Here is a 25,073-nt window from a genome sequence, read left to right as displayed (position 1 = left end):
ACTAAAAGCAGAGGCGAGCATGGCAGGATAAAACCTAACACCAGTCATCAATAGGTGCTATTGTACTTTAGCTCCACTTCCAGGAGTGGCCCAGCCTGTCAGAGTGTGTGCGCAGCTTCAACCCTGCAGCTATGGGATTAGCTCCACTGCTGGGTGGTCCTCCTCCTGCTGATCTCAGAACAGCATCACAGTTTACGGCGCACTCATTCTAGGTGTCAAGATTGAGAATCAGGTTGGACGGTCGTGTCAAACCATTGCAATCTTATTGTACTTGATATCTGGCGTGATATGTGAATAATTTTACATGTTACAATTGTTTCTGTAAACTGAAGAAGAGCCTCAAGGTTAAACAAAGGGTCTTGTGACTTGAAAGTTGTTGGACTGAACCCTTACTCTTGTTGGGAAAAGTTGGCTGAGTAAATGGCTTCTGCTTGAGCTATAGTGTTACTGCTCAGTGGCCAACATTCGAAAGCTGCGGTTGTATTATGCCGCGGTCAGACCAGAACTGACATGCCGAAATTTACTTGCTTGCTGTGGCAAACAGCGGGCGGGACAGGAAATAGTGTGGGCAGGGTTGCAGGCATAAGCTAGCCAGCTAACATTAGCATTCCACAACTTGAAATTGATCCATGTTTTTATCAGACATTTTATTTACCCTGTCCTTGCACTCGCTGCCAGCCGTGCAGATGGTGCTCGTTTTTCGTTCACCCTGCAGTCGGGCGAACAGAAGAATCAGTACCTCCTGGATGAAAAGGTCGATCTCGCCCTTTTTCTGGAATTTGCCTGGATGTTGGTGAGACTTGATGTTAAGCTAGTTTGAACAAGACAACATCAATCCACAAGATTAAGCGAATGAAATGCATGATGGGTGTATTTGGTTGACTGTTGCTTTAATCCGCTACCAGGCAGAACAGTACAGCAGTGGAGGTGAGGTGAGGTCTTGCTGGTATTAGGAAACATATTGGGTAAATTAAAGGTTTAAGAAAAAAAAGACAAAGAAAGGTTTGTAATGTTTGTGACGACTGATGTTAGATAGAACAGTCATAATCACAGGCAGTTAGCACCTCAGACTCATTCAGACCATTCGTCATGTTTTTTTTTTTCTCTCATCCTACCTTGCCTTGCATCCTTGAACTCACCACTCTTGAGTGGTTAAACTGGTTGTAATGGGGATAGATCACTGGTTGGCCTTTCCCGGTCACACACAGGCACACACACACACACACACACACACACACACACACACACACACACACACACACACTCACACATATAGAGCCGGCACATGTTCTCCATAACAGAAATCCCAGAGACAGACAGGTAGTGTGACAGGAGCAGAGCTGTCGGAGGCCTGGCGTTCTCCCCACCTGAAGGGATAGGAGTAGAGGACAATGTAAACACTCTGTCACACACATAAACAAGGCCCCACTCAGGTTTCACTGCACAGTTAGAGAGGGCTCACCCTCTTTTTTATGGAGAAAGTATTTGTGTAATTTGTTTATGTGAGATTCCATAGCCCTAATGGGGAAATGGCTTTTTCGGCATCACACTACACCTGAGTTCAATTTCACTAGCTCTCTCACAGACAGATCGTAAAGATGGCATACCAGAGCGGACGCAATCTGTCTTTCTCTTCTGCGTCTCAATTTAATTTCTCAGCCTTCCTCTCTTCCAGTCACATTCTTTCTCCCCACACCCTCCCTCCCTCCCTCTCTCTCTGTTTTTATCTCCCTCTCTGTGAATAATGGCTGTGCAGAGTAATTGTTCAACACGTTTTCAGGAACAGGTCAATCACAGCAGTGTTGAGGCAATTTGTAACGCTGGGTTTGACATCTGTTTCATTGGAATTATGTTTTGCGACTGATAATGTAAGCTAAGGTTCATTTAAATTTTTTGTTTGAAATTTCTCCAGCGATATTTCAGAGGAGGAATGTTATGAACACGCACCAAAAATGTGACACGCGCTGCGAGCTGTGAAACTTAGCTGCTAATTAGCAAGACCTCCTAACCAAAAGAAAACAAAAAAAAACTGGTCTGCTGGAGTAGAAAACCATAATGTGTGCATGTGATGTGTGATTGTGTGTGAGCCTTTGCATTTACATGTGTGCAGGTCAACACAAAAGAGGAACAAAAACCTTTTTGGGAATATAATGAAAACATTCACTGCTTGATAAAACCAATATTTATATTATTTATTGTTCTATGCTAATAATATTCCCCAGCCAACTATACGAACACATACACACACACTCTACACACACACACACACACACACACACACACACATACACATCACACGCACATGGATGAGCATGTTTGTCCTTGGCTGGCTTCAGCCTCCCGCTACCCCAGAAAGACACCATGTGTTTAGCAGCACCAAAAACAATGGCTTAGAAGAACCCTCTGCACCACAGTGCAAATGAAGTGAAGTGCAGGCCAGAGAACAAGACCCAAACATGTGTTTGCTTTGTTTTTGCCTTCTAATTACATATACACATAGTTATTTCTCTTACACGGTGTGTGTAAAATGTGTGTGTGTCGACACTCTGCCTGTGTGTGAGTGTGTGTGTGTGTTGTGTGTGTGTGTGTGTGTGTGTGTGTGTGTACAGCTTCCCCTGTTGTAAGGCAAAGCTTTGTGTCTGGAACTCGTGTGTTTCACAGCAGGCATTCCATTCAGACTAACTCTGTTTGCTTAGGTAATAACTAGGCTTACCCATAATTTGTTTGCGTGTATGTTTGTCTGTGCGCATATATGTATTTGTGTGCGTGTGTGTGTGTGTGTGTGTGTGTGTGCGTGCGTGCACGTGCCTGTGTGTGTGCATGTTCAAAGGAATAACTCCCTTGCATTTTACACATTTACACATAAATGCAAGCCCGTCCCTTTGAACTTAGAAACAGGCCTTTTTTTGTCTCTAGTCTTGCTCAAGTCTTGTTTCTTTCTCCCCTTTATTCTCACATTTCCATTTACTCCCTCGAAATGGCAATTAGAATAACTTGAGCTGTTAAACAGATATTGCAAAATACTGCCTCTGTGCACCAATAAAGTTCAAATGCGCTGATTAGTATCATTTACATACTGATAGGCCTCATTGATCCTGTGGGAAGGTTTGAGGTAAAACACACACACACATACAGAGACCTTCACACACACCGCCTACTGAGAGCATATTTCCCCTCAATACTGGGGGTCAACAGGGGCCAATAACTGCCAGATCAGCTAAGGGGTTGCCAGATCTGAGTTGTTTTTTCCCGCCAGCTGGTGAGTCCAGCACCCCACACACACTGAGATCACAAGCCAGAGGTTTTATCAATGATGTCAGCTCAGTCAGAACTAGCTCTGCCTCATCCTACCACTACACACACACACACACACATTATCATTTGGTGCTCTGATGTCAGGCGGGGGGGGGGGGGGCTGATTAAATTGAGTGTATGTTGGATGAAGCAGAAAGTTTTCTAAAGCAGTTCAAATGGCTTAAGACCCGTTCGTGTGTGCTGATCATCAACGCCACAAAATAACTTCAAGTGAGTGTATGTTTGTATGCCTGCATGCATGAGGTCCACCTTTGTTGTGTGAGTGTGTGAGTGAGTGTGTGTGTGTGTGTGTGTGTGTGTGTGTGTGTGTGTGTGTGTGGGTGTGGGTGTGGGTGGGTGGATGGAATGAGGCAACATACCGTGACTTTATCATGGCAAAGCAGAAACAGTATTAACAACTGGTGAAAGATGTTTTGTGGACATTTCTCGGATTCCCTTTTGGTGGAAAGAAAAATGGGGAGAGATGAGAGGGAGAGGGGAGAGAAAGGGAGAGATGGAAAGAAAAAGGGGGGAGTCAACAGAATAATGAATAGCTATGGATATTTCTGTGCATTTTAAACTGTGTCACTGTTCAGTGATCAGTGTAAGCCTCCCTGTAGTCAGTCTCTATCATCGCTTTGTGGCAGTGTTGAATTTCCAAACACAGGAAGTGTTGCTTGATTTCCTCTTTCTTTGTGTCTGAAATGCATGCATGTGTGTGTGTGTGTGTGTGTGTGTGTCTTTCCCTCTCTCTCTGTTTCTGTCTCTCCCTCTCCCCTTCCTCGCTCACATTCTCACACACACATATACAGATGTGGGATAGTTGTTTGCTTTTCTTGCCAAGCAAAAATGCTTTCTTCTCTTTGTAACCCGCTTCGGTGTTACCTGACAAGTGTGTGTGTTTGTGTGTGTGTGTGTGTGTGTGTGTGTGTGTGTGTGTGTGTGTGCGTGCGTGTGTGTGCATGTGTGTGTCTACGCGTGCATGTGTGTGGAGAGAGTGAGCAAGTGCTAAACCCAGTTCCTTGCCTGAGTGCTGCTGCAAAGGCCCAGGTTGACAGAGAGGATTGAAAGTGTCATCCATGGGATTAAGCATAATGAGCAAGATTGACAGACAAGACAACATTGTACACTTACACAGACACGTACACACACATACACTCGAAGCATACACACATAAAGGTACACGGGCAATTATAGAGAGGTGTATCAAAGTGCTGGGATAAGCCCCTGTTTAAATGCGTGTGAACGGGCCATTCCATCACTGCCTGACGCCTCCACAGGGAGGGAACAGGGATTACCCCTCTTTACTTTCACTGTATCTTTCCCTTTTTTTTTCTCTCCCTCTCTCTCTCTTAAGTCTCTTTCCCACTCCCTAACTCTTTTGTCCTCTCTCTTCTCTGTTTCTCATTTGTGTGTTGCTGCGTGTATGCTGTGTATACCAAGAGAGAGACTGAGTTTATGAATTATCCCTTAGCCAGGATTGCGCTCTCTGGTGTCTGTGACTGTGACTGTGACTCTTCTGGCTTGCTGAGCATTCCTAAAAGATGGTAATGACTGTTGGGCAGAGTCTAGTGAGATTTGGATGTCTCCAATGATCGAACCAAGTTGGATCGAGTTTGTTCCAGACTGAGAGAGCTGGTGTTGGGTTCAGAAGATGAAATCAGAAAGCCTGTGGTTTACCTTGTTACTATCACATCGCTGCGTGGCGTTCGTTAAGATTATTTAAAACATATTTGATTTCTTACAACTGGAATCTGAGCTGCCTACATAATGTTGCAAGAGAAATAATTTTTTTGAAATGGCTTAAAATTGTGAGTAAGTTCATTCTGCAGAGTTTACAAATTTCTTAACCTTTTAACCAGAATATGCAGCTTTGACTAGCAACTGTCCTGGTTTGGCTTTCTGTTTTGGTACAGGTTCTCATAGGATTTAAAAGTGTGTCTGCTGTATTGTTTACCCAGTTGTTCAGTATGTGTTCATTTCTGACTGTCAGGACTGAAAAGTTTATTTATTGAATTGTTTATTTTAGAATTTGGCAGTTTCAGTCCTCCATAGATGGAGCATACAAGCTAAAGGCAGTCTTACCAGTTTTTGTGGAGACAGATTTAATATAACCAACATGTTATCTGTCTCTTCCCAGCTTAATGCATTCTGTCACAGTCATGATATGCAAGCGAGAGAGAGAGAGAGAGAGGAACTGAACATATTTATATCCACATTGATTTTACCTTGCATTCTTTCAATTTCCCCCATTTACCTGTTTGTCAAGGTTGGGTCTGGAATCCATGTGTGCCACAGAACTTCAAAGGACCCCTTTTGTCAGAAGATCTTGTCCCTTTTTAATCTATAACTGCCAAGTGGCAGCTCACAATCATTGTCCAATCAGATAGCAGCTGATAAGTGTGGCATGTAGCAGTTAGCTTGGCACCCGCCGAGCGCTCCTGGCCTAGGTGCAGGCTTTTCAGCACAGTGCGCACTTGAGGCTTTGCAAGATTCTTTGAGGGGGATGAACAGCTTTCATCTTATCACTTTGCACAGTGACACAGGCTTCAAAGAGCATTGGTCATTTTTACTGGCACTGCAGTGTGTGCACGTTTGCGCGCGTGTGAGTGTCTGTGTGAGCTATCGACACATTCTCTGAAAGCTGTTCCAGGCTGTAGGACTGTGTTTAATGAAGGCAAGGGCATGGCTTCAAAGAGCTGCAATCCAATCTACATGTGCAGATGTACACACACACACACACACTCATGCGCTCACAACACACATGCATACACCTCTGCTGGCTGGGACCATCAAAAAAAAGTTTGAGCTCAGTCTTCTAATTTGGCAGCGCAACCTTCATGCGATGACTGAGAGAGACAGATGGATAATCACTGATTTGTGTGAGAGGGAGTGAATGATCAAAAACTAAATTTGACCAAATATTGCATCAGTCCAGCTGTGTTCAAACTCAGAGGCTCACCTGTCTCATTGTTTTCCAATCTAATAAATGTATGTTTTTTCAGAAAGTATCATTAATCTCAGATTCTTTAAGGATTGTGTCTAGTTGTGTGTGTCAGCGCCTGTCTCTGTGTCATCATATGCTCTGGCTGGTCCAGCACACAGATACATATTGAAGGTGACATGTGCTAAGTTGGAGGAATGATGAAATTTCAGAGCTAATGGGCAAATTGTGGGAACTGAATTACAGAAAGCTTAGAGCCGGAGCGAACCTCATACCACATAATATTGCTGTCATTTGTAACAATCGCCTCACACTCGGTAGATTGTTGCTGTCAGCTGAAGAATTTGTGTTTCCAAAAGGCAGCTTTCCAAGATAAAAGATAAGATTCATAGACTCGTTTTCAGATTGATGCTGGTAACTCTTTGCAAACCGCGCAATGGTCCTTAAAGACTCGCACATAAAGATTTCTAAATGTTACAAGATTTTTATGAAAGCACTGAAAGGCTTGAAACATGAGATAGTCCCAGGCCGAGGACTGACCCTCAAACCATTTGTTAAAAATCCTTCATGCTTTAAGGTTTACGAGTGTGCATATGTTTACGTTTGTATGTTCTAATGTGTGTGTGTGTGTGTGTGTGTGTGTGTGTGTGTGTGTGTGTGTGTGTGTGTGTGTGTGTGTGTGTGTGTGTGTGTGTGTGTGTGTGTGTGTGTGTGTGTGTTTGCACACATGTGAAACTGTGTGTCTTTGGTGCCTTTGAGGTGTGTTAAGGTGTGTTTCTCTCTTTGATGTTTGGCATTGGGTTTATAAAAAGGGTTGGTTTTTAGAGGCATAAATTTTTTTTTTTTTCAAAGTGTTGGTGCGTGTGTGTATGTGTCTGTGTGTCGGCCAGCAGAGTGGATGTGGTTCACCTTGCACTGGCCACCTGTAAGCCATCGACAGAAATTAGCCTCTTTAGTCTTGATGGGTTGCAGAACAGGGAAGGAAGGGGCGGTGAGAATGTGGTAGGAGGACTGATGGGGGAGGTTTTGAGGAGGTGTGTGTGTATGTGTGTGTGTGTGTGTGTGTGTGTGTGTGTGTGTGTGTGTGTGGGGTGGAGAATATTTGGACGGACCGTTTTCAAAACTGCACTCTCACTGCGCCATCATAAGACAGAGAAAAAGGGGAGACAAGGTATATACCATACAATGGAACCATTTGTTTCTCATTTTTCTGCATGTCTGGGGATATGTGTGTGTGTGTGTGTGTGTGTGTGTGTGTGTGTGTGTGTGTTGTAGTTATTTAGCTCCAGTGTTCTGGCGGTAGGCCCAATCCTGATCCAGAGTTCTGCTCTGACTCTGCTAAACACACAACCTGGACTCATTACTTTCAGTAAACAAATAAGTCATTAATACCAGCCTGCAGGCTCCACACACATAAATACAAATGTATAGTACACTTGCACACTCGTGGATGCACCACCAGCCACACCCACTCCCACCGTGTCCAAGGCTTCCATTGGCTGTGGGGTTTGGGACTAGCGAGACTAATGATGTGGTCCTTGTGTTCCTGCTTCCTGTCCTTCGCTGGAGGACTTCCTGTGGCAGAGTCATGTGGTCCTGATTACAGTCCACATCTAAGGTCCCCTGGAGCAGGACAGTTTTGCTCTGATACACACACACAATAGATATAGAATAACCTGTGTCCCTCTCGTCAGATATGTGATATTATTGACCAGGAGCACTGGAAACACTGAGCATCTGTGTTTACTTCTCTTTTCATTTCTCTTTAAGTTTCTCTGTCTGTTTCTGTTTTTTCTGCCGTCCCTTGTTCTGTAGCCAGGAGGTTATTTGGTGTGATGAGGGGCTGACTGGTCCTGTTGTATTTTACTCACTGCTCTGCAGCCCAGCCCTGGCACCAGACTGCAGCACTGGGTTATTGATCAGTAGGTTGGTTAGTTCTGCGGGGACTTCTACACAAACAGTGACATTTTCAATTGTGAAATCAATACAGGTTAACTAAATTTGAGGCCGAGGGAAAACAAAAACTTTCTGCGGATTTCAGCTGAGATTCAGCTGGTCCAGAACCATCTCAGTGGTTTTGCATGTTTTATTCTTGAGACATATTTCTACATCTACAGCCAGCCAAAAATACAATAAGATAATATTTGATGCTGTCCCGGCAGCCAGCATTGGTTTCCATTCATTTAAACTTAAAATACTTATTTTAGACAGGTGATTTATTACATCTTTTTTTTTTTTCTCAAAATTGCATTATTGTTGTGACACACTACGATGCTCTGAGATGTCAACAACTGTTTTGAGTGGGAGAAACAGGCAAATCTGCATTACCCTTTCACTGCCTCTTTGTATGCTTATTGTTTATGTATATATATGTATGTGTATATATATATATATATATATATATATACACACAAAACACAGGCAGATGACGAATTAAAGGAATAACCAACGTAAAGTGTGGTCTTACCAATACTCCTTGGCATTGATTCTACAAGTCTCTGAAGTGTACTAAAGGGATGAACACCATTCTTCCAAATGATATTCTCTCATTTGCTGTTTTGATGATGGTGGAGAGACATGTCACTCTGAAATCTCCCATAGCATCCCATAGTACCACGCGGTACACCTGCATGGAAGCATATGCATTTGTTATGTTTCACCAATCATTTGTTCAGTTTTTTTTAAATTTGTCACCATCTCTGTAGAGAGAGAAAGAGAGTTCATTGTTCATATCACATGGGTATGCTTTGGAAAAAGGGTCAGCGGTATTGTAAACGTGATTTGTTTTTGTAAAATAAAGTAAAAGTACGGTCATATAAACAGGGTAGATCTAAACAACTGACAGAAGCTGGCGTAATCTAATAATCCCTTGCTGTTGTATTAGTAATTTTTTACATTTTGTTTAACAGAAACAGCCCTATTATCTTGATGGAGCATCTCGCAGCTCCAGCCAAGTGTAAAGTTGTCATTCCTCATCTGTGCTCCGTACACAGGGAAAGTGTATGTCCAGTGTGTGTGTGTATGTGGAGCCACTCTCCAAGGGGAAATTGTTAGCAAATGGGCTCCAACTTCTGGCCTTTTAGCTTTGCAAACACAACCTGAAGGCCTCTCCCTACATTCCCTTCTCTCCACTCAACCCCCCCCACCACCACCACCACCACCACCACCTACCCTCCCACACACTACAATTCACCTGCCCAACCACCCCAAGGCTTCTCATCCGTCTGCTGCTCCCTCCCTTCCTTCCCTTTCTCCCCTTTTCTATTTCAGTCCCACTCGCTAACTTAGACATCTCCATACCTCTTCATCATCCCCTCTCCCTCCCTCTCTCTCTCTGTGTGCGTCTCCTTCTTCACACACACAGAGAGAGCCATTCCTGAGTGGGTAAACAGAGTAAATTGGAGCTGACCCCCAGGGTTAGCAGAGGCCACGCTCTCTTTTCATGTCAAAACCATCTGAAGGCTGATTGGTTGATTGCAGTGCTCTCTGCTTCCAAAAGGCTCCCTTGTGCTGCTGTAATTGCCCTATCATGCCCACATACACATACTTAACACACACACACACACACACAAACACACACACACGCACACACAAGCATGCACGTACATACATGCAGACACACACACGCACATTCTTACAGCCAAATGACTTAATTGGTGTTAATTGCATAATGACAGTAGTGAATTGGACCTAGGTCAGAGGTGACACAGGTTTGAGTGGAGAGGGGGATGGAGAAAGGATGTTGAGAAGATGTGAGAGGAAGGCTGGCCCTTCTAGTCTGCCTCAGTCTCCGTCTCTTTCTTCCTCACTTCCAATACTCAGCAATCCTTGACCTGATTGCAGAAGTTGGCCGGTGGGGATGACATACACATACACACACACACACACACACACACACACACACACACACTCGGAAAAACAGACAGCCCTTTGTGGTGTGGAGGGATGCTCTATACACTTAACACAAGGATTCAATTTGACTCAGTCAGCATCTGTGTGTATGTGTGTGTATTTAACTATACCAGCAGAGTATGTTTGTGTGTGACTGCCTGGGCAGCTGAAAGAGCGCTATTGGTGAAAACGTTTAAGCCATCATCATTAGAGTGTTGTTGGTACAGAGGTGTGTTTTAGTGAAGGACATAATTGGCCCGTCATAGTGCTGTGTAATCTTCTCATATTCTATGAAAACAGCAAAACCTATTGGCCATAATGGCCATGTTTAAGGTGGGACCTTCCCATGTTAAACACACAGCATCTTAGCTTGATATGGGCTGGGACCGAGCAGCAGGGAGAGAGAGGGGTGGGGTGTGTAATGCTGGGTGTCTACCAGAAGCCCTGCAGTCGTATATTCTGTCTCCATGCTCTACCGTACACATTCATTTCCCTTTTATTTTATTCCACGGAAATCACTCTACAGCCGTGTGTGTGTGTGTGTGTGTGTGTGTGTGTGTGTGTGTGTGTGTGTGTGTGTGTGTGTGTGTGTGTGTGTGTGTGTGTGTGTGTGTGTGTGTGTGTGTGTGTGTGTGTGTATGAATTCAGTCTGAACCCAGTATGTAGGGGGATCGCGTGATTCCAAAACCAGAGCTTTGTCAAGTGGAAAAATTGCTGCGTCTGAGACCACCCGGGATTAATTTCTCTTTGTGAAAATGTTATTGTGTATATGCATGCATACGTTTGTGTGCATGTCTGGGCTCTACTGCAATTAAATGAGAAGGCCTTGTGCGCACATATGCCTGAATCCCCGTGTGTTTTCCTGAAAATGCATGTGTCCTTGTATCTGTGTGTGTGTGTGTGTGTGTGTGTGAGACTTTGTGTGTCCTTGTGTGTGGGAGTTACAGTAACCCCCATCCTGCTGTTTATAGGAGGGAGTGAAAAGTGATGGAAGGTATGGAGAGAGATGGGCCAGTGATGACATAGCCTTATGTTCACCCCCTCTGGATATGGCCCACTCTATATTAGATCTATCCATCATAAGGCTGCACTCAGGTCCCACATGCTTCCTATACCATTCATAGCTAGATGTCCACTGTACATGTGTTAGTCTCATCAATGTCCTACTCATATGGTACATGTCACGCTCATACTTGTAAAAATCTGAATGTACTTTGTCATACCCACTGCGTGTGTATTTGTGTGTGCGTAGCCTGTATTGACTCTCTTTAAGTGGTTTTCGAAGCTCAGATGAAAGATGTATGGTTTTTCTTCTGGTTTCCCCAGAAATACTTCCACCACAGGCTCATCGAGACACAAAAGGAGCTGTCACTCCCTGCTTTACTCATCTCGCTGTGTGTTCATTCAAATATGTGTGTCTGTGTGTGGTGTTGGCGGTGCGGGGTTTTTGTGCGTGCGTGTGTAAATGCCTCCGTGTGTGTCGGGGAGTCTTTTGTCACCTGTTCCTTGTGCTCTGTACGAGCCCTGAGCCTTTGATCTAGTTGACAGGAGATTCCTACAGTGTGAAATAGCCCCGGCCAGATTTACTCAATGAAAGAGCACACCTTAACCACTGTTATTACAGCCTTTTTTTTTTTTTTTTTAAACATCACTTCTTGTTTCTGTCTCTTGTTCTCTCTCTCATTCTCCCAGTCTTGTTCTGTCTTTGTCATTTGCTGCTTCCTTGCGTACATATGCTACGAATGTGCTTGTAAGTGAACATAAATCTTAAATTGGAGGGGATTTTCTGTAATATTTACTGCAGTAGCCGTTGCATTCAGTTGTAGCTGGAGTCAAATGCCACTAAGTCCTGCAGTCGAAGCCAAGGTTACCAATGCTGTTACTAAAGACCAGATGTGTAGAGGTAGGTGTGGAATTGAATAGGACAGCGGTGTAGCCCATTCTCCTTCATCACCATTTCCGCATTTCTAGGAGGAGAAATTGGACCCAATGCAATGATGCACATGACATCTCTGTGATTGCTGCATGTGTGTGTCTATTCGGGAATGTGTGAGTGTAACTGAAATGGGTCAGGGGATGCGAGAAATGACACATAGCAGCACCTCGGACTGTGTCCCTCTCGCTCTTCTCTGCGCTCTGGCAGTCTGATGGTAGTGTGTTATTTCTTACAGGTGGTTGGGCGTGGCTGTCTGAGCTGTTGAACATGTGTCAGAGTCCAGGTGGGGAGAGACACAATGTAATTATCCCTGTGAAACGCTATCCATGTAACACAAACACTACGCACATGTGTACTGGCAGTTACAGGGGCTGATGCTAATTTATTGTGGTGAGCTGTACTATTTTAAGTGTTCCATTCTGCAGACCTAGAGGGACAACAACAGTGGGAGCAAAGCCAAAGGGACGTGGAGAAGCGATGGTTTGGCTTATTTTTTATTTTTTTGCTATTGCAGAATTAGTCTCAGATTGAAAGAGTAGAAAAATCAGAACTGTGGTGTGGAGCTTTTTACTGTGGTGGGTGTGCCATGGCCAGGGCACCTCAGGGAGCAATGCCTGTTTGCTTAAGCACTGCTGGACACTTTTATTACTCAGCTGGCTTGTGCAGCCATAGAGACATCATTCCATGTAGCCATTGCATCTCACTCAAAATACACTTTTTTTTAAAGGATGGATTCACAATTTTTATGCTTCCGAGCTGACGACAGCCATGCCCCCTCCGTACGTACAGCCTATTGTCGTGAACACGATTTCTCAGTAACGCCTCTAGGGAATTTCTTCAAATTTGGTAAAATTGTTCACTTGGACTCAAGGATGAAGTGATTAGAATTTGGTGGTCAAAGGTCAAGGTCACTATGACTGCAGAAAATAAGTTTTTGCTCATAACTCCATAATTTATACGCTAATTAAAACACAATTTAACACAAATGTCTAATAGGATTAAACGATGAAGTGATGACATTTTATATGCAAATGGTCAGAGGTCAACTTCACTGTGATATCATAACATTCTGCAAAAACACATTTCTGACCATTATTCAATGCTGTAACAAGGGGACGTGAGATTGTGATCACATTTCCTGCAAATTTCAATGGTTGGCAGAGGCAGACAACCGTGAGGTGGTAATTCTGGTTCAAGTCAGTCTTAAAAGAATAGTCAGGTGAATACCATGAATACTGATTACATTGTTGTAATCGTTCCACCAAATGAGCTTCCAGTGGAAGTGGCAGACGACAAAATCCATCCAGCTAAAGCTGATGTATATGAGGCTTCAGCACCCTGAGTTAGACAAATCATGTGATTATCTTCTTTTAAGTACAAATATTTCTCTTTTGTTACCATCCCTCTGCTGAAGCTCAGCAAGGAAACAGTGTCCAGGAAAACAGAGCGGGAAATTTGTACTGAAAACACTAAAACTGTTATTATACCCACTTGAGTTGTGTAACTCAGACTTTAGCACAAAATGAGGAATGTGGATTGTGTTCTCCATCACTTCTATTGGAATCTCATTAAGAAGAGATCTCTCTCAAAATAGTATGAACAGGAGGAAAACATGAATGTTCATGTGGGCATGTGAGTGTTGTTTGAAGACAGACTTCAAAAAATGCGAACCTATTCTTTAAGATTTGAATGCAATAGTTTAAATATCATAATCTCTCATCATTAATCACTTTAATCATTTACATCATTTATCAATAGTTATATTTTAACCTAAAGTGTTTATGTGTTAAGTGATAATTATAAGGAATTACCTAAAAATCTCATAGGATACCAAATCTACTAGGCAATGTCCATTTCATGTGTAGGGACCATTTGGGTTGACTTCTCCTTCAGCGAGGTAAGTGCACTGAGATGGCTGTCACCTGTCATTACAGCAAACTGGAGGAGAGATGTGGGGTATGCCAGTTAAACAGAACTACTCAAAGATGTGGGGTAATGTGAGTGATGGTTGAAAGTCACAGTCTGTGACCTGAGAAAGCTCCTACTAAACATCAGCACATGACCTTGCTTGGGAGGCCTGAATTCTTTCAGCCCTAAGCCGATAGTATTCCCAGCACCGCCTAGACAAAATGGACCACGTTCACACACAAACCTCCACAAACACACCCACCCACCCCAATATTTCAGTCACTTGTAGTCTCACTAAATCACATTTTCACAGGTTATCTCAGAAAAACAAACTATCAGCATCTATTTTTTTCCAGCCTTCATATCAACAAGATGTTTGGAATAGAATATCATGAGTTTTAGTTTTCTTAGTTTAATGAACCAGAGTTGAAAAGTGACCTTTAACTTAGCCAGTACATTAATATTCCACATCACAGACTTTCATAACTCAGAGTGAGGACAGGTTTACATACATTACAGCCCCAGCTCCTCTGTATACTCGGCTATCATAACAAAGGGAATTTGCCTAGCCAGCGCATCATAACCGGTTGCATTAATCCCACAGCAAAACTAAATGTTAAGCTGTAGCGCTTAGCACTGTCAGTGTGGATGACTCTATCAGTGCTTGTTTAATGGGTACAGTATGTTTAGGCAGTAAATATCACAAAACTATGAGTAGCTTTGTCAAAACTAATGAGGATTATTTACTCTCTATCTGCGCACAGAGCCAGACTTCTGTCGCTTTCTACGATGCTTATTTATGATCTGCAGTATCTCCCTTTGAGTTTTACTGGCGGGGCCTTCCAAAGTGTCACACAGAGCACTCCAAAAGGTTGTTAAAGGTTCAAGATGGCTGCTCAAGGAGTGTCGGTGGTTTTAGTCAGAGAGAAAAATGTACATGTTTAGGGGTTTGCAGCGCTCCAGAGGCCTTTTATAGTTCAGAGAATTCTCAGGAATCACAACTGACTCAAATGTCCTAACTGTTTTTCACTTAACTGTGTCTCTGGCCTCCCTCTCCTGTCAAGACTGCCTATAGCCTCTTTTATTCCATCCTTCCCTCCCTCGCTCCGTCTCACCCACACGGCTCCACCACACCCCTCACCTCTCTACCCTGAGGCTGAAATAGTGGGTATTTCCCCCCAGAAAACATTCGCCCTCGCCTCTTCTCTGATTATCCCCCTTCCCGCTCCTATCACCGCTCTGGAACATGCCTGCTGGCAGTATGGGACCCCACAGACGGGTGTGTTTACTGCACACACAAACACAGACACACAAAAAATAAACCTCTCCGTTTGATCTGACGTGCACATTTGTTTAAGGAATCAGAAACGCAGCATCATTAACACCATGCGGAAGTCATCATTGTGTTCATTTAATCTCTCTCTCCCTTTTTTTTTTTTCCATCTCACCTCTGAGAGAACAGTGTCACTTTTTGGCATCTTTTTTTTTTCATGTTTCTTCACCCTTTGCTCTCACACACTGACACAGAGGTCACGCTGAGGTGGAGATCACTAGCAGACCACCAGGCATTGTGAAAACCTCCCTCTTTATCCCCAGCGTATATTCTATGTGTCTCATGTCCTGGGGCTATACTGACCCTAGGAGCACCGACAGACTCAGCCAATAACATGATTGGTTCTTCCTGAGACCGGACTTAACTAGTATTAAGCAGCACATTGCAGCTGTGCCAGCACAAACACACTGACTCCACTTGATATCAATCTCGACTTTGTCATTCATTTTGTCACCCCATTTTGCATTTGGTTTACTGACGAGAAGTAAAAAAAAAAAATAGGCAGTATCTATCTATCTATGATGTGCGAGAAAGAGGCACACATCTAATAAAGAGAGAATAAACCGCAAAACAAAATCAGTTATCCCTCGTCCAAGTGGGATAGATGAATAAATGAACACATTGTTAACATTGGATGGGCAGGGGCTCTAATGTTTGATGACCAAACACAAATCTTAGCTGACTGTGTAAATCTCCGTCTGAACTTGCCCACCTCAAATACTTGTAGCTACTGAATAGACATTATTATCAGATTTTGTTGACACAAGTGTCCTGCGCACACACACGCACACGTGCACACACACACACACAGATGCAGGTTCACGGGCAAACACACACGGATCCACACGCAGGCACAGATACACGCACCAACACACACCTACGTAAAGGTGAGCCTGTTTTTCCTTGAGAGCAGATTGAGATCTGAAGGATCACATTTATTTTCTTAACTGGTTCAAGTGATCCTAAATAGATCTGAGATGACCAAAGCAGACCAAACCAAATCATTTTAAATCCAAAGCTCCAGCTTCATTGTCTCTGTGCCCATTTATAGCAAGCACACACATACACACACACACACACACACACACACACACACACACACACACACACACACACAGACACAGATTTTACTCCCTGGTCTACGTAAATATTAGGGTCACGTCCAAAAATCTCTTGCTATGCTCAGTAATCTGCCTTTTCTTATTCATGTGTGTTACACTAATCAGACAGGAATTTATAAAATGTGAAGTGCAGTTTCTATTGTCTGTAGTCTGTCAAATTTCTGTGTTCATTCTTTGCTTTTCAGAATCAGTTTTTATACTTTAGAAACACAAGAACAGGACAAAAAAAAAAAAAGAAGATGCTTCTGTGTATCCATCCTGGTGTGGTAAGGGGGGCAAATCAGTTAAAAGAGGGAAATGGACTACGGGCAATAAAGAACAGATGGAGAAACGGTGAGTCTGTGGGCAGTAAGGGAGAGGAAGAGACTTGTTGGGTCAGGAGTGAGGGCTGATGGGTCACTGGAGTTGGTCTCATCTTGAGAAGACATCAGGATGAGGGTGGAGCATTAATAGCACTCTAGATTACAAAGGAGTGGTGACCGCATGAATGAGAACAGCAGTATTTTTTTTTTTTATGATATGCAAACACACAAACACAAATGTGAAAAGGAAGAGAGCGAGGCAGACTAGAGGAAACACTTGCGGCGATTAAAAATTTGTTTCCATAACACTGCTGTTTGTGCACAGTAGGACTTTGACCAGTTGTCTGGCTCTCTGTCCCTCTTTTCCCAACATTCAGGAACAAGGTCTTGACTCCAGCCCACACTGTATCTCCTGCGCGGAAACTTTCCTCCCCTTATGAAACACAAATATGAATTATGACATCATGTCAGACATGTCTTTTTCCCACATTTGTGTGTGTATTTCTGTTTCACATGCGCTAAGAACAAAAGAAAAAAGAAAGCACAAGAGAAAGTTTTTCATTATAAACTTGTTTCCATGAATGCAGCGCCTCTGCATGTATTGCAGGGTACTCGGTCAAACCTTCAAAGCAAAGTGAATGCCACCATGCACCCACAACCCCCCACCACCACCACCACCACCACCACCACCACCACCAAGGCTTCCACCCTCCCTCCCATACCCGCATGAGAGTGCACCACAGCCAGGCTTGCATCCACTTGGAATGGGGGTGAGAGGCTGTTACCGTGTCAGTCGACATGGCCTCTTATCAGACCATCAGGCTACCCTCAGATTCTCTTTCCAGATGGAGGTGAGATAGGGCCTCAGAGGCCCGGACCCCCGCAGACACTGAGAGCATGGAGGCCTCCCCTGATCTCCTACCTGATGGAGGTGCTTTAATGTGGGCTCGGGTTTCACTTGTCTCCCCTGTCTGGTAGGGCCTGCGCTGGTGTCAGGATGCAGGCGCGTTCAGGTTCTCCTCGGCCTGGTTTCTGACGGGCCACCGCTGCTCCATTTCAAAGTTTAGCACCAGGTCAGGTTGTTGTTATGGGACACAAGCTCACAGAGGGTCCCCACACTGTCTTCATTGTGAAAAATAGTTGGGTGGTGGGTTGTATACACAGCACTCACAGGCAGGACTTTGACGCACATGCAGCTGGCCCACAGTAGAGCTCTCGACATCCCTCTCAGTAACGTAAACACTGCCACTCTTATGTGCACAGAGCGAGAGGAAAGGAGAAGGAATACTGTGATAAGACAAAAAAAAAAAAAAAGCTTGAAGGAATAAATGAGTGAGATTAGTCAGAAAGGAACTTCTGAGCGCTGAGACAGATCAAGAGAGAGCAGGGGGGGAGGGAGGGGGGGAGGAATTTGGGAGCAGATAGATAGAATTCCATGCACCTTTTATTGTTGTTGCGCAAACCTGTATTTTGGACCTGCGTGAACATTATGCACTTTTAACAACATAGTTTCTATTTCACCTCGGGGCTTTTAAGTGATAGATGAATATTTGAACATGTCCTGCCAATAACACTTTTTTTTTTTTTTCCACTCTCATTCTCTGATGTGAGCGCCTTTGTATTTCTTAGAGTGTGAATTTTCATGCTCACGTACTGATTTTTATTCAAGCGTACATATGTAGATGTAAAGTGCGAGCGAGGAGGCCTGTTTCTGTGCGCGCAAACTATGTCAAAACAGCCTTCACATTAGGAGTAGGTGCTGCAGATTCCACCCGTATCATTTGTACATTGGCACACCTTGGCTGGACCCGGGGAACTCACCACCATTCCGCTGAGAGCCCTCCATCATTCCTCACAGGATTAGAGACAAAAAAAAAAAAAAAAAAAAAACGACAGAAAGGGAGAGGGAGAAAGTTTCATGGAGGGATTGCTCTTTTACTTTTCGTTGCTGGCAGAGACTTGACCATAATTTAGCTGAAATAATAGAAGTTTTAAAATTGCTAGCAGTGTCTCCCTCTGTTTCTCTCCCTCTCTGTCTCTGTCAATTTCAAACCAGATGTCAATTTTTAGGAGACACAAGGAGTCGATGTTCAGTGGTGAAGCAGCGTTTGAAGAAGAAGAAGAAGAAGAAGGCTCAGAAATGGCACATGTGAAGCATATACAGTGTCTGGCTCGCTAACAGATGTACGCTTCCTCTCCATGGGGGTTTAATGAGTTTGATACATGAGATATATTTTTTTTCATCAACAGTCAACTCCACCTAGTGGTGTTTGTACTGAACAGATTTCTGGCTGCAGCGAGGAATGAGCTGTTAGAAGGGAAACAGTACACCAGCAATTGTTTATCTGCACTGAGTCACTTTACACTGAGACTGCTGGGAAAGGGAAGATCAATACTAAGCTTTTTGATGTGAATCCCTCAAAAGCTACAAACTGTGCAGATAATGTTGCCTCCGAGATCCGACTCAATTCCTCGGTGGCGTAAGGCTGTCCATTGTGGGAGAGCAGTTGTAGACTGTGTTAGTGGGTCTCTCCGGCACCTCTTGGCCTGGCATCTGTGAGGCTTGCTCACACTTGCTTTCACCCAGCATGTGTTTGCTCAGATGAAGGAAATTATGTAATTAGCCTGTGAGGGATTGTTTTCTTTCACTCTTTACCCCCCCCTCTCTCTCTTGCTCTCTGCCTTTACCCCTCTGTCTTTCTTTCCTTCCCTCTTCTCTTTCGCGCTCACTGTCTCTCTTTCTAGACCTGTGACAGCAGGAGATGGTTCCAATTTAATCCGAACCACACCCTAACTCACCTCCTTCATTAATTGCCAGGGACCATCAGTGGAAGAAAATGAGTGCCTGTCATACAGATCCATCTTTAGATGTTGAAGAGCAGCTTTGTTGCACATCAAAGGGGGGAGTTTCAGAGGTGTATGAGGGAGTGGAAATGGAGGCTTTGGGTGTGCGGGGTGTTGTGTCAGGGTGGGTTTTTGGTTGGGTCGGGTTGTGTGTGCTAGGAGATGGGCGCAGGGGTACACACGGGTAGTAGTGGAGGGGGGGGAACCTGGCATTTTGCTCTCTAATTCCAGCCAGCCTGGAGGCCTGGAGCGCTAAGAAGGGCCTCACTGTTGCTCTCTGGATCAGCCAGGTATTGCTTACATAAAAAGCAAGTGAAAACAGCTGTAGGGATAATTAGCTTGATTCTCCATTACATGCCATGAGGGCCAATAACTAAAAAATGGAGTTTTGTTTGGGTTAGAGCTGCAGCCCCAACCAGGAGGAAGTTGTAAAAGTCAGGCAGAAAAAAAGAAAGAGAGGGAAAAAAGGAGAAACGTAGGGAAGAAAGAGCGAGCTCTTGAAACAATTGTTGCAGAGGAGATGTTCTCTCTTCCTGGGACGGCTTGATGTAGACCATATTTTTTAAGGGTTTTAAAAGGCTATGGTTTCAGAATGATTGGATGGGAATGTGTGCCATCCACATGTTTTTACCCATCTAATGTAATGTGAGTTTTTGGTCCATGGGAATGTGTGACTTCAGATCAGTGAATTGGAACTGGACCAAACTTTTAAGTGCTCTTTATAACATTTGTTTCCTCGCAATGGAAATGCTGTGTGATATTTCAACCACCACTGTGCACATGTTGAGTCACCATTACACCATAGGCTCTGCGTTCAATAAATCAGACATATGATAAGAGCGGTGATTTGTTTTGTCTTTGTTTTCATTGTGAGGCATTTTGTCAAAACTGCTTCTCTCCTGACCTTCTTTTCCGAGGTTAAATAGACCGTCCGCTCATGAAACATGATATTTTCTGTCACATGCTAGGCCTGCATTCACGAAGCATCTCAGCACAAAGGAATATGTACGGCTGTTTAAACGCAATAGTGAGAAAGTCAGCTCAGCCGTTAGCTGTCAGGGTGAATCTCTGTACCGGTAATTGAATTTGGTGTGTTTCTCTTTTTTCTGTAGGAGTGAAAGAACACCAACTACAGGGTAATTCCAAGCAAAAGAGCGGCAACATTGGTGATCCAAAAACTCTGCAGTGATCCATTTAACAGGCAGTTTACATTAGTGGCACTTTAACACAAGAAGGGATTTCAGTCGGTCACATCCACACTCTCAGGCTTGATATGCAAACTTCAGGACAAAGACAGACAGATGGACAGGGAGACAGACGAGTAGGTTTTGAAAAAAATACAGGTAGAATAACTAATATAAGCACCTTACAGTTTTGGATCACCTGTTCACTTACCAGGACTTCGACAAGGTACATTGTGTATGTAGATACGCAATACTGGCCTTAACAACAACATACATTGTTTAATTAACACTGGGGTAAATGGTAAATGGTTTTTTAACTTCACCTAGACCTCTGTTTCTGCAGCAGGCAATTGAACATTTTGATAAGTCAATAATTTTCCTGCCTCCAGACGCCGGGCTGAAGCAGTATTAATATGAGAAAGTGTTCACCCTGTCTGATCCCACCATCAAACACAGAGTGGAGGAGTGGGGAGGGGGATGAGGGTTATACAGGGAGTAGAAGATAGGAATGGCTGATTGGAGTTAAAAAGAGATGATGGCAGAAGGAAATGATTTTTTTTTTTGCCATTTAAAGGAATGCACTGATGTGGCAGCAAAATTTCGGTTTAAAAGGAGGGAAGCAATCATGAGAGTCAGAAATTTCTAAATTCCTGCGTGCCTTTAGCTTTTTCCCCCTCTCACTGAACCTACTTTATGTGAAGTGGCTCAGTTTGATAATGGAAGGGATGCGTCTGATCTGTTGGAGAGAATGTCAAGTGTTAATGTTTCAGTTTTATCAGTAGCCGTTCCTGTGAAGATTCAGGTCAGGGTTTGGATATTACAGTGCAGTTTATCACATTCCGACCCATGCAGTCCTCTTGCCGCCGGACTGCTGCTCATCGCCGCTGTCTGTTTAATAAATGGAAACACACACACACACACACCCATGTGCGTTTACCACTTTGTGTCAAATGTCCTTGTGTGCATCGCTGCCTAAAGAATCATCTACAAGTCTTTTTTTATGTCACATGTCATTCCAATACTGGGTAAAACATCCAACGGAAAAAGCTGAATTGTCTGGACACAAACAGTCGGAGCAGCTGGTTTAATTGCAGTTGTTTTCAGTCATATTCCACTGGTTTCAATTTTTTTCTTTGAATCAGTTACAGAATCTGTGACGAGTGCTTCCTCAGCCAGCTGCAGTTTACACTTACACTAAACAAAAGTATCTCATTGTGAACTGTTGTATATATGTAGCTGGCTTTTTTTTGCTGCCTTTAGTAGCTGATGATGCAGAAAATTGTGGACAATGACCTTTGAGCTGAAAAGGCTTCAAGCAGCCAGTCAGAGCCATTTGTGCTCGCTAAATTATCCAGAGCGTGGTTCTGGTTTTCCTGACTGATATAATGTGCTTTGCTTTGTCACATGTTTCTAAATCGAGCGTAATCACGACCACAAATGCAGCACTTCAAAACTCAGGAACATAAAAATTCCTTATGATTTTAACATGCTGTCACAACATGCTGACATGTAAAATAATCACTGACCGATAAGCGTACACACATCCATGACCACATAGCGACACGCGCTTCCTCATTAACCAGCGCGAGCATAGGCGTCACACGTGAGTTTGTGTAGTGAATGCGTCTGTTGTGTAGCGGTAGTGAGGTGTTGACAGAGAAGAAAGAGGAGCGGTCTTCAAACACACCCACAGGCAGGTCGTGCTCTCCATTATGCCCTGCCGGGGGCCATATTTGTTGATTCTCTGGCCCCCAAATCATTAATTTAAGTGCAGACGACGGCGAAGAAACCTGAGAATGGCGTCCAACATGCACACACACACAAATTCACACGCAAGCATGTACATGCGCGGACACACATTTGGTCACATTTACACACAAGTAGTCTTAAGTGCACACACACACACACACACACACACACACACACCCTGTGTTGCATAACAAATGATGGCACTTTAATTGCTGTGCCTGTTTATTTACTCCTGGATGTAATGGATGGTCCTTCTTTGCCGGGTAGCCAATCAGTGTGAGACAGGAAGAGTGTGAGCAAGCCCTGCACAACTGGACACATTCCTTACAATCAGACATTTCTCTGTACACACAACACACTCTAACCTAAGATGCTACTATTAAAGACCTGTTGCCCTATTACGCCTAAGATTTTTTTGGGTCAGACCAAATCCTTTTCTACCGCAGAAAATTCCCGAACTTTACCTGTGTAGAATTAAAGTTCTTTCACCATACCATCTACTGAGTGACTGATGATAACGTCTTCCGTTATTGGTAGTTATTTTGGGGCCTGTTTGCTCAGCCAATGAGGCGCCCCCAGCGTGCCAGACATACATCATTGTTTCTTTCTTTTTTTTCACAACCTAACCCTCAGGAAAGAAGTGAGTTGTTGCTGACTGCTGTGCAGCCTGAATAACAGACACATTCCGATAGTTTTTTTTTTTTCTTCTTTTTTTTTTTATTAATGAGCACTTGATGTTTGGGCTGCTGCCAACTGCATTTAGAGCATTCTTAAGGAGCTGCGGAGACTCTCCAGACAGTTAGGGGAAGAAAATGGTCAAGCTATAGCTAAGGAAAAACAAAATATCTACACTGGACCTGAGTGTTTCGGTTCTCTTTGTCCATTACCAGGCTGTGTAATTCTATGATGTAACCTTTTAGGAGATGACCAAGGAAATTGAAAACAACTTAAGATCCTTGGCTAGATAATGCATCTTCATATCCCTGTGTGGATTTCAGCATTTGTTTTTCATTCTTTGTGGTTGACCTCTCATACTGATTATTTTTTCTCAATGTTTCTTTCCACAGCTGCTCGTGGAGCCACGTACCAAGAGGTTTTGAGAGCTTCAACTGGCCCACACCTCCCCAGCATCCTGACCGCCATATGAACAGATATACACACTCCCGCTATTTAAATGTATTGTGGTCAAGTCCAGTGTTCAGTCGCTCAGAAATTTGAATGTCACCTTCACTGACATGCACAGTGGCCCACTGAGGACCCACAGCCCGCTGTGGGTGAATGTCCCCCAACAGAGCATCAGCCATCAGTGCGCAGCTTCAAGGTATTGGCAAGCGGTCCACTGCCTTGATTTCCCTCGCTGTTTCCAATAGACTGGGAGCTGGATTCATTTTACAGTATCACGGTGCTACAGAGCTCTGGCTTCACATCAACCGACAATAACCACTTTCGACTACTAGTGTGGCTAAGGCTGAGCCAGTGGAACTAGCCGTAAACCCATGCCAATTCCTGACTGGTTAATGATGGCATGAATGTGCTTACTTCTGCAGCTAAATATCAGACTTTTGTAAATATCACAACATGGACCTCAAAATCCACAATCCACAAGAGACCTTCTCGATGTACCGTGCCAAAGGAGACATCCCTGTCTGCTGAAACAAATTACTGAAAAGGGGACTGCATCATCTGAATCATTTGGGCTAACCACCTAGTCACTCATATGTCTGACTATCTCCCATTTCCTCCAGAGAGATCAACAAGAAAAAGCAAATTTCTGCTTGAAGATGCCTCCCCCCCAAAAAAACAAACAAACAAACAAACAAAAAAAAACAAAAAACTGTTTGGAGGATCAACTTACACCTTCTCTAAAAATCAGGACCTTAATTAACAGGGGAGGAAACACAGCTGACCTGAAATCAGCCAGATTACTGTAAGAACAGTGTGTTTATACATTTCTCCTTGTGTTCTTTTAGCCTGCTGTGCGTTTGTTTAATGAACCGATATCATGTTCTGTTTGCTTTTCTACATCCGAAACAGTTTTGAGTGCCACTCTTCTTCTTCTTCTTTTTTTTTTTTGAAGTTGTAACAGCTGTGTGTGACTTACTGCACTGATGAGTGATGTATTATTTTGTTGTCTGTTTATTGATCCTGTGAATCTGAGTGGCTCATCTGTTTATAATGAAGTGACTTGCATTTGAAAGCACTGTGTTATTACTTTTTTTTCACTGTACTGGAGGTGGATCTGAGGTGGCGATTATGTACAGTATTGTTGTGTTTTGATTCAACAGCTTAACAGTGTTTCCATTTGGCCCTTACCTAATATGTACAGTTTTTGTACAGTGTGTGTGCGTGTGTGTGTGTGTGTGTGTGTGTGTGTGTGTGTGTGTGTGTGTGTGTGTGTGTGTGCATGTGTGTGTGTGTCTGTCTGTGTGTGTGGTTTTGTGCTGCTCTCATGATTGTGATGACTGTGAAAGTTTGGGGGGGAACAGTATTCACCCTGACTTGTTCCACAGTGTTTTGCAGTGGTCAGCTTGTCTCTGTTGTTTGAATAAAAGTTGTTTTCACAAGAA

General features: G+C 43.6%; 1 protein-coding gene across 15 annotated transcripts in view; it reads left to right on the top strand.

Moving 5' to 3' along the window:
• LOC130174624 (ERC protein 2-like) overlaps positions 1-25,073 on the top strand; it is a 151,968-nt gene extending 126,895 nt beyond the window's left edge. For all 15 annotated transcript variants that reach the window (XM_056384635.1, XM_056384634.1, XM_056384632.1 and 12 more), the window contains one exon: positions 23,574-25,073. The gene's annotated coding sequence lies outside the window, so the exon portion shown is untranslated. The remainder of the gene's footprint in view (positions 1-23,573) is intronic.

This window comes from Seriola aureovittata, chromosome 9, assembly GCF_021018895.1.
Source record: "Seriola aureovittata isolate HTS-2021-v1 ecotype China chromosome 9, ASM2101889v1, whole genome shotgun sequence".
In the NCBI taxonomy this organism is placed as follows: domain Eukaryota; kingdom Metazoa; phylum Chordata; class Actinopteri; order Carangiformes; family Carangidae; genus Seriola; species Seriola aureovittata.
The sequence above is the reverse complement of the archived record's forward strand: the minus strand, read 5'-3'. Positions and strand labels throughout refer to the sequence as shown.